Source organism: Callithrix jacchus, chromosome 3, assembly GCF_049354715.1.
Source record: "Callithrix jacchus isolate 240 chromosome 3, calJac240_pri, whole genome shotgun sequence".
In the NCBI taxonomy this organism is placed as follows: Eukaryota; Metazoa; Chordata; class Mammalia; order Primates; family Cebidae; genus Callithrix; species Callithrix jacchus.
The window spans coordinates 145840504-145851907 of NC_133504.1; the positions used below are offsets into that span (position 1 = coordinate 145840504).

At 36.9% G+C, this 11404-nt stretch overlaps 1 protein-coding gene across 1 annotated transcript in view; it reads right to left on the bottom strand.

The window, feature by feature from the left end:
* The window catches only part of NIPAL1 (NIPA like domain containing 1), a 48995-nt gene extending 42470 nt beyond the window's left edge, over positions 1-6525 (bottom strand). Inside the window, exon 1 of the mRNA XM_008993379.5 lies at positions 6316-6525. The gene's annotated coding sequence lies outside the window, so the exon portion shown is untranslated. The remainder of the gene's footprint in view (positions 1-6315) is intronic.
* Positions 6526-11404: the final 4879 nt, after the last annotated feature.

The following is an 11404-nucleotide window of genomic DNA, read 5'->3' on the forward strand; positions in this document are numbered from 1 at the left end:
ACAATAATGACACAATCAATGAAAGTCTCTAGGATACACCAAAGGTGATGCTAAGAGAAAATTCAAAGCCCTAAATCCTTACATCAAAAATTCTGAAAGAGCATGAACAGACAGTCTAAGGTCACACCTCAAGGAACCAAAGAAACAAGAAAAAAAAACAAACACAAACCCAGCAGAAGAAAGGAAATAACCAAGATCAGAGCATAAATAAATGAAATTGAAACCCACGCAAAAATACAAAAAATAAATGAAACAAAAAGCTGGTTCTTTGAGAAGATAAATAAAATTGATAGACCATTAGCAAGATTAACCAAGAAAAGAAGGGAGAAAATAAAAATAAGCTCAATAAGAAATGAAACGAGAGATATTACAACCGACATCACAGAAATACAAAAGATTATTCAAGGCTACTATAAACAGCTTTATATACATAAACTAGAAAACCTAGAAGAGATGGATAAATTCCTGGAAAGATACAACCCTCCTAGCTTAAATCAGGAAGAATTAGATACCCTGAATAGACCAATGACAACCAGCGAGATTGAAATGGTAACTTAAAAATTTCCAACAACAATAAAGTCCAGGACTGGACAGATTCACAGTAGAATTCTACGAGACATTCAAAGAATTGGTACCAATTCTATTGACACTATTCCACAAGATAGAGTCAGATGGAGGGAACCCTTCCTAAATCATTCTATGAAGCCAGCATCATCCTAATACCAAAACCAGGAAAGGACAAAACCAAAAAAGAATACTACAGACCAATTTCCCTGATGAACTTTGATGGTGAAGTTAACAAAATACTAGCTAACTGAATTCAATAACATATGAAAAAGATGATCCACCCTAATCAAGTGGGTTTCATACCAGAGATTCAGGGATGGTTTAACATATGCAAGTCAATAAATGTGATACACCACATAAACAGAATTAAAAACAAAAATCACATGATCATCTCAATAGATGCAGAAAAAGCATTAGACGAAATCCAGCATCCCTTTATGATTAAAATTATCAGCAAAATTGGCATACAAAGGACATACCTCAATGTAATAAAAGCCATCTATGACAAACCCACAGCCAACATAATACTAAATGGGGAAAAGTTGAAAGTATTCCCTCAGAACTGGAACAAGAAAAGGATGCCCACTCTCATCACTCCTCTTCAAATAGTACTGCAACTCCTAGCCAGAGCAATCAGACAAAAATAAATAAACAAATAAAAGGCATCTGAATCAGTAAAGAGGAAGTCAAACTGTCGCTGTTTGCTGATGATTTGATCGTTTACCTAGAAAACCCTAAAGGCTTCTCCCGAAAGCTTGTAGAACTGATATAAGAATTCAGCAGCCAGGCGTGGTGGCTCAAGCCTGTAATCCCAGCACTTTGGGAGGCCGAGGCGGGTGGATCACGAGGTCAACAGATCGAGACCAACCTGGTCAAAATGGTGAAACCCCGTCTCTACTAAAGATACAAAAAATTTGCTGGGCATGGTGGCGCGTGCCTGTAATCCCAGCTACTCAGGAAGCTGAGGCAGGAGAATTGCCTGAACCCAGGAGGCGGAGGTTGCGGTGAGCCGAGATCGTGCCATTGCACTCCAGCCTGGGTAACAAGAGCGAAACTCCATCTCAAAAAAAGAATTCAGCAAAGTTTCCAAATACAAAATTAAGGTACACAAATCAGTGTATCCCTAACCAAGGAGGTGAAAGAACTCTACAAGGAAAACTACAAAACACTGCTGAAATAAATCACAGGCAACACAAACAAATGGAAACACATCCCATACTCTTGAACTGGTAGAATTAATATTGTGAAAATTACTATACTGCCAAAAGCAAGCTACAAATTCAACTCAACTCCCATTAAAATACCATCATTCTTCATAGAACTAGAAAAAACAATTCTAAAATTAATATGGAACTAAAAAGGAGCCCACATAGCCAAAGCAAGACTAAGCAAAAATAACAAATCTCAAGGTATTGCATTACCTGATTTCAAACTATATCATAAAGCCATAGTCACCAAAACAGCATGGTACTGGTATAAAAATAGGCATATAGACCAATGGAACAGAATAGATAATGCAGAAATAAGCCTAAATACTTACATCCAACTGATCTTCAACAAAGCAAACAAAAACATAAAGTGGGGAAAGGACACCCTTTTCAACAAATGATGCTGGCATAATTGGCTAGCCACAGGTCGGAGAATAAAACTGGATCCTCATCTCTCACCTTATAGAAAAATCACTCAACATGGATTAAGGACTTAAAACTAAGATGTAAAAATATAAAAATTCTAGAAGATAACACTGGAAAAACCCTTCTAGACATTGGCTTAGGCAAGGATTTCATGACCAAGAACCCAAAGCAAGTGCAATAAAAACAAAGATAAATAGTTGGGACTCCATTAAACTAGAGAGCTTTTGCCTGGCAAAAGGAACAGCCAGCAGAGTAAACAGACAACACACAGAGTGGGACGAAATCTTCACAGTCTATACATCTGACAAAGGACTAATATCCAGAATCTACAATGAAGTCAAACAAATCAGCAAGAAAATAAACAAACAATTCCATCAAAAAGTGGGCTACGGACATGAATAGACAATTCACAAAAGAAGATACACAAATGGCTGACAAACGTGAAAAAATGCCTGACATCGCGAATAATCAGGGAAATGCAAATCAAAGCCACAATGCAATACCACCTTACTCCTGCAAGAATCACCATAATCAAAATATCAGAAAATAATAGATGTTTGCTATGGATGCAGTGAACAGGGAACACTTCTACACTGCTGGTGGGAATGTAAATTAGTACATCACTATGGAAAACAGTGTGAAGATTCCGTAAAGAAATAGTAGAACTGCCATTTGATCCAGCAATCCCAGTGCTGGGTACCTACTCAGAGGAAAAGAAGTCATTTTTATTAAAAATTATATATATATATTTAAGAGATGGGGGTTTCACCATGTTGGCCAGGCTGATCTTGAACTCCTGACCTCAGGTGATCTACCTGCCTCAGCCTCCCAAAGTGCTGGGATAACAGACGTGAGCCATCGTGCTTGGCCTAGAAAAGAAGTCATTATACAAAAAGGATACTTGCACATGCATGCTTTTAGTAGCAAAATTTGCAATTGTAAAAACATGGAATCAGCCCAAATGCCCATTAATCAATGAGTGGATAAGAAAATTATTATATATATATATATATATATATATATAAAAATGATGGGATACTACTGAACTATAAAAAGGAATGAATTAATGACATTTTCAGTGACCTGGATGAGATTGGAGATTATTATTCTAAGTGAAGTAACCTAGGAATGGAAAACAAAACATCATCTATTCTCACTTATAAGTGGGAACTAAGCTCTGAGGATGCAAAGGCTTAAGAATGACACAGTGGACTTGGGGACTCGGGGGAAAGCGTGGGAGGGGTGAGGGAGAAAAGACTACAAATAGGGTGCCGTGCATACTGCTCGGGTGATGGGTGTACCAAAATCTCACAAAGCACCACTAAAAAACTTATGTAACCAAACACCACCTGCTCCCCCAATAACCTATGGAAAATAAAAAAACAGTCAGGTGCTAAATTTTGATTATTTAACTTTTTCTAGATCTTTAAAAGCGGCCAAAATTTTATCAGTTTTCAAGGTCAGTTAAATTCAGACACAATAATGAATAATTTACTTATTTTATAATGCCTAATATTTTATGGAGGGGCCTTTAAATTTCAGTTGCCTTAGAATGATGGTACCCTGGTAAGTGTACAACTCCCAGAGGTAGAATTGTGTGGAATCAAAATTTTATTTTATTTACTTGTTCAGTGATGAAGGGATTCTGGGGACTGATTTCATATAAACTTAACTTTAAAGGGTCTCGTTTTACAGATTGGATGCCCATGTTCTGTAACTAGTAAGTTTCCCTGTAAACAAATCTACCTGAGAAGCTAAATTATAATCAAAGTAGTTTGCTCATCAGCAGAAATCTAGCCATAGATGGAGCACCTCGTTTTTGGCAGACAGTTTACACATTAGATTGAACATTTAATTACAAAATCACAAAGTGATGCAACTTGACCTAGGTAACACAGCTAAGCAAGCAGCAAATTTGAGATTTGAGATTATTTTAACCAAAGTTTATCTAACATCCCAAGGTGATCCTCTTGACTACGCAAATTGCTTTCACAGTAGGGGATCTAATGCATACTCCCTTGTCCAGTGTCTAGCATGTAATATCCTTTTTTTTTTTTTTAACTAAGAACAATACCATTTTCTTAATCTTGTACATTCTATTTACAGTTGACTCTTGAACAACTTGGGCTTGGACTGTGTGGGTCCACTTATACGTGGACTTTTTCAACCTAATCAATCCCCAAGTATACTGAAGGATGACTGTACTGTGGACTCAAATTGAGGTTTCTAAAAGAGGAAGAGCTAATACGTACTAAATGTACATTGAATGAATGAATATATTGACTCACATTAGCTATTTTGAAGAGGGAATTTGATGAATTTTCTCAGAAAAGAACACATTTGTATATATTTACTAAATTATGATATACTAAGTTACAATATGACACTAAGTATAGTATCATTGAGTCCTGGACCCCCAGAGTCTGCCAATGAATTCTGTATGAGAACCTTTGCACTCAAAGGGCTGTGGAAGGCAGTTCTGTTTATTTCATTATTGTTATTTTTTTCTTCAACCTATTTAATGTGGAGTTTATCTCATTATTAATGTTGCTACTCTGAGAGCTGTACAGCCTCCATTTCCTCTTGTTTGGAATCCTAAGAACAAAAAAAAATACAGAAGTGTTTCATTCATTCATTCCAATGAATATTACTGAGGCACTGACATGTACGCTGCATTATTTCCCTCTTCTTTCTTTTTTGTGTGAGGAAAAAAAGCATACAATGCCTTATTTTTCAAACAGAACTCCTAATTCTCCTCTACTCCAAGCCTGCTTTTCTTTGTGTCCTTCCTGTCTCATCAAATTGCAGCCTCTTTTTTCGTAGCTTTAAGTCAGAAAATCTACGGTCATCCTTGACTTCCCTCTTTCACACACACCCCGCAAGCAATCATTCACAAAATCCGACTGCCTCTGTCTTACAAATATTTCCAGAATCTGACCTGTTCAACACTTCTGCTTGTACCAACCTGGTCTGAACCATGGTCACCTCTTACTGAATGAATTACTACAGTTGCCTCCTGACTATTCTCTACCTGATCTATCTTCTAAGAGCTTGACTCCTTAAATCCCTCTTCTCCTTGCTTCCTCTGCCTTAACCACAGTAGTGTCTCTGCTGTTTGTTAAACACTCCAACACAGTCCTGTCTTTGCACGTGTTGTTTTGTTGCTGGGCAAACTCTTCCCCTAGAAGTGGGCATGGCTACCTCTGTCTATATGTTCAGGTTTCTGCTAAACAAGGCCTTCCCTGAAAACCCCATCTAAGATAGTCCTTGGCAACCAATATCATTTTCTATTTCTTTACCTTGTTTTCTTCTTTATCATATCAGTAATCAATATCTGACTGCTTATATATTTATTACTTTATTTACTGTCTTTTCAACCTTATTAGAGTGTATGCTCCACAAGGGCAGAAACTTAGTTTATTACCTATTAACTCTGCAATGCTTAGAAGAAAGCCTGCCACTTAATAGTCACATATTTGTTGAATGAATGACTATGCATGGTATCAAACTGCATGCTAGAGATACGGTAATGGACAACATAGACACAGTTCCTGATCTCATGACGTTTACAATTCCTGCATGGAACATGGATATTAAACTATGAATTATAAAACATTTAATTATTATGGTTATAAACATGAAGAAGACATCGTTGACCACTCTGGCTGAAGGTCATGGTGTGTAGGAAGCCTATCAAATACTTAATAACTTAGGATCAAGAGCCAGAATCCCTCAAATCATATAATTTTTTGAAATAAAAATACAGAGAATCAGTGTCATGCAAATGAGCTTCTATAGTTAGAGGTAGTTGAAATAGGATTGTAAAGATTTAGAGGGAGCTGACAAAGCGAGACAAGGAACAAGATTAAAAGTAGCCCACTAAATAGATAATCCAATGCAGCTGTGTTCTTTCCATCAGTCAAGGTTACTGCAGGTACCAGGAAAAGAAATCCAGTGATAGGAAGACAGGGGCAAGCTAATTGTGCTTTGGAGGGGAAAACGCAATGCAATACAACTCAACCCAACACAGTACTCTTACCCTTTTAAACTTAGAGATATCAGAAAAATATTGTGGTATGTAAGCTTTATATATGCACATGAAATTCCTACTTACCTTCAAGTTCAGCAAAAAGACAATCTTGCCAAAGCTTTCCAGTTCAGTTCCTTTCCTCCCCAAATTTTTGGGCTTCTTGTATGTAACCTCTCAGCTCTTTATCACACTGTTTTTATCATCTCTCTCTCTCTCTTTTTTTCTTTTAGCCTGTCTCCTTCCTCTGAGGAAGGAACTTTTGTTTGTGCCCCATAGAAGAGTGCCCAGCACACTGTAGATACTAAGAATTACATGTGACTCTGTGCAATCTCTGAGGAAGGAACTTGTGTTTGTGCCTCGTAGAAGAGTGCCCAGCACACTGTAGATACTAAGAATTACATGTGAAATGAATGCACAAACATCTGAGCAAATTTTTTGCCTTTATGAAGGATTATTATTTTGCATTGTTAAACAGTCTACACACATGAAAACGTAGATTTTCATTTAAAAAATGAAATTACTGAATGAAAATTAAAATTATTTCACCTGGTTATATTTTGCTAGAATTATATAATAAATTACTTAGAAACAAGGTATAAAAAATAAAAAAGACACCTTTTTTTTGGGGGGGGACAGAGTCTCACTCTGTGACCCAGGCTGGCAGTGGCACAATCTTAGCTTACTGCAACTCTGCCCCTGGGTTTAAGCCCTTCTCCTGCCTCAGCCTTCCAAGTAGCTGGGATTATGGGCACGTACAATCATGCCTGGTTCATATTTATATTTTAGTAGAGATGGGGTTTCACCATAGTGACCAGGCTGGTCTCGAACTCCTGACCTCGAGTGATCTGTGCACTTCTGCTTCCCAAGGTAATTACAGGTATGAGCCACCACACCTGGCCTAAGTTAGTTACTTAACAGCCACACGTATTTGCTTATGAAAACTCCCATTGCAGCATATTGGGTACAGCTAAGATCTCAGCAGTATGCTGCAAAGCTCCAGTTTAGGTGCTCCACAGTTTGGAAGGAAGGAAAAGGGAAAGAGAACACAATTATGAAGTGTCCTTTTTGTATTCTGACAGTGTGTGAAATGCTAAATCCATTTAAGTCTCATACAAACCTAACGAAGTAGGTGTTATTATTTCCATTTTACAAATAAGGAAATTAAGCTTCTAAAAAGCTAAGTAATTTTCTCAACTAATACACATGATCCCAGGAATCCAGAATACTCAGTTGGCTGGAGGAAGAAAGGTTTACCAGAATCATTGCCCTGTTTTATTTAATTCATTAAAGTCATTTAAGAAAGTTTCAAATAACAAGCAAACCATGAGAAAAATGACCATTCATGGCTACCTATGGCATGAATTCTGGATCTTGCTATTCTGATTTCTTTTTAGATATGTTTATTGTAATTACATCATCTGTGTATGAGGTAGGTAGGACTGCAAGCAGAATGCTCTAATTAATGCTGGTATATTTTCTTTTCTTTTTTTTTTTTTGAGTCAGAGTCTTGCTCTGTTACCCAGGCTGGAGTGCAGTGGTGAGATCTCAGCTCACTGCAACCTCCACCTCCCAGGTTCAAGCAAATCTCCTGCCTCAGCCTCCTGAGTAGTTGGGATTACAGGTGTGCGCCATCACGCTTGGCTAATTTTTGTATTTTTAGTAGGGATGGGGTTACACCATGTTGGCCAGGCTGGTCTTGAACTCCTGACCTCATGGTCTGCCTGCCTCAGCCTCCCAAAGTGCTGATATTACAGGCATGAGCCACCGCGTCCAGCCAATGCTGGTATATTTTCTAACCAGAAAATATATCTTCAACTTTAAAAAGAAACCATATAATTTAATAAAGACAATGCAATTATTGTAAAACAAAGTTTAACTTTGATAATTGTCTTTTTAAAATTACAATAGCCACTTCTAAAGTATTTACAATGTTTTAGGAACCAGAATAAATGCTTCATATTATTATGTCTCATTTTAATCCTCACAACAAACCTACTAGATATTATTATGCTCATTACATGAAAACTGCCACTGAGTCCCAACAGTTCATTATCGTGCTCCAAATCCCAGAGCTAGTGAACAGCGAAGCTGAGATTCAAACTCAGGCCTGGGACTCCAAAACCCATATATTTAAGTCCAGTGTGGTATCTCAGAAAACTCCCCCAAAGCGCGTAATAACAGGTGGCATTGGAGAGGCTCAAGTAAAGTGAACACTGAATCTAAGAACAAAAGGTCTTTCACATTCAACAACAGGCAGTGATTTTCTAAAGGCCTTAACTACCAAGAATCAAAATCAAGTTGAAAATATTAAGGAGATCCACAGAAGTCTGAGTACTTTCATGAATGCTAGATGTAAATTGGGTGATTAAAAAACATTTATTAGATATGAGGGAAAATTATATGTAATATATATGTATACGTGTGTGTGTGTGTGTGTGTGTATACTTTTTTTTTTGAGGCGGAGTCTCAATGCCTTGTCCAGGCTGGAGTGCTGCAGTAGCACAATCTTGGCTCGCTGCAACCTTTGCCTCCTGGGTTCAAGCAATTCTCCTGCCTCTGCCTCCTGAGTAGCTGGGATTACAGACGTGTGCCACCACGCCTGCCTAATTTTTGCATTTTTAGTAGAGATGGGATTTCACCATGTTGACCAGGCTGGTCTTGAACTCCTGACCTTATGTGATCCGCTGGCTTCCGCCTCCCAAAATGCTGGGACTACAGGCATGAGCCACCGCATGGAGCCTCGAGGATAATAATGGGCATTATCAGATTTTGCATTTATATGCAGGTAAAGTGTTAAGGGGTTTAAGGTGCATTCAAAAGTAAAGATGAGGAAATTGAATTGCAGTCGGTGAAAAACGTTTTTCTATACAAGTATTCTTTGCTATCACTGTTAGAGGCAATTTCTTGAAATAGGCGACTTGACTAATTTTCCATGTTTTTCCTTCCAGATGGCAAAAGTAGTGTGGTGCCCTGAAGTCAGACAGGCCTAGACATAGAGGTGTCAGATAAAAAACAGAATTCCCAGTTAAATTTGAATTTCAGATAAAAACCATTTTTTAAAAATAAGTTTGTCTCACGCAATATTTGATATATACGTACACTGTGTTTTTAGTTGCCAAATTTAGTAACCCTGTCTGGGTGTGAATTCCAGCTAACTGATATGGTAGTAGCCACTGTGACACTGGGCAAATGACCTCATCTCCCAGCCTTCATTTTTTTCTTCAAAAGACAAAGTAGATGCCTTATCTACTTCACAGGATTGTTTTAGGACTTAAGTTAAGTTCCTTCTCTTCTTGAGAATTTCTTGATGTGTCTGTTGATTACTTCATGGGTTTCCAAATAGTTACCATTAATTTCATAGAGATAGATTTAAGACACTGCCATGGTATTCAAGGCAAGGGGCTTATTTTCTTAAGCAGATTATGTAGCTTAGAGAGGAGCATAATATAAAGGGACGGACACAATAACATTTTAGCATAAAGCTAAATTGTGACACGAGAGGCCACATGTGTTAATTTGGGAATTTTTTTTTTTTGAGATGGAGTCTCACTCTAATTCAGGAGCTTTCGTAACAGAAATGGATTTATCAGAAACATGCATTCTAGGTGCTAAAAGGGTATCTGTTTAAGTACAAGATTGCAAACAATTAGATAGAACTTATATATTTGGTAAATTTTGATTTACCAAATACACAATTAATTTCATAGAGCTAGGTTTAAGACACTGCCATGTGAGTTGAAAGAAGGCAATAAAATACAAATGCTGGTGATTTATTTAACTTTATAAAGTCAAACAGTCGTAAACATAAATTTCTGGAAGTTATATTAACAATATGAATTTACAGTCATAAAAATGTTAATACACTTTAATCCAGTGATTTAGTTTTTAAGTAAACACTAAATAATCACAGAGGTATATAATAAAGAATAAGAATATTCACTTTGAGGCTGGGGTGCAGTGGCTTACGCCTATAATCCCAGCACTTTGGGAGGCCCAGGTGGGTGGATCATTTGAGGCTGGGAGTTCAAGACCAATCTGACCAACATGGTGAAAACTATCTCTACTAAGAATACAAAAATTGCTGGGTGTGGTAGTGCACATCTCTAATACCAGGTACTTGGGAGGCTAGGGCAGAAGAATGGCTTGAACCTGGGAGGTGGAGGCTTCAGTGAGCAGAGATGGCACCACTACAGTGCAGTCTGGGTGACAGAGTGAGACTCCATCTCAAAAAAAAAAAATTTTTTTTAGACCAGAGGAAAAAATATCCAATAATAAGAAAATCAATTAATGAATTATGCTGTAATGAAATATGACAGATTATATAATCTTAAAAAGAACACATTAGATAGATATTTAGCAATATAAAATTATCATAATATAATATAACAAAGTCAGAATACTTTTAATTTAAAAAATATAATGGTAGGTATAAGAAAAATGGTGATCCAAAAATGGTAAGACTATGTTTCCATTTTCTTTTCTCTTTCTTTCTGTAATATCTTTTTATGAAGCTTGTTTTATATCATAATTAGAAATAGAAATTTGTTTTTAAAATTCTGGAACTCAGAAGTCAATCTTCCCAAGGTACACAGTACTCCTTTCATTTTCTCGGTTAGGAATCTTGGGGTGTTTCCTCTCTTGAGAGCCTCCTGCCTCCCTGGGAGCTGAAACCATTCAACTGAAGCAATAAGTGTTACTGGGGTGTTCATTGTTCAGCAGAAAACATATTGCAAGTACTGGAGAATGCATGATGTATTTTTGGAGCTAACAGATGGAAATAAAGGTAGTTTTGCTGAATGAAGACAGTATTTATTTAATGTCATTCTGACTTTCAGCTATAAGCAAAAGTTTTGTGTGTATGTAGCCTGTCATATAAACAGTTCTTAGGAAAATTTACTTTTAGGTCATTAGAGTAACATTGAGACACTAACTGAAATATTGTGATGATTTTTGTACATCTGAAGTATGAATTATTCTTTCAGGCAAGCTCAGCTTTTTCCTATTTTATTTCTTGACTAGATGTGTATCAAATATGCAATTCCTCCATAAAATACACAATTAAAAGATTAGTGAATAAGGAAGGGCACCCTATTTATATTTTAAATAGCTTTTAATATCATGGCATTATATTTGAAACGTAATTATACTTTGTAAAAAACCTAGACACTTTTTT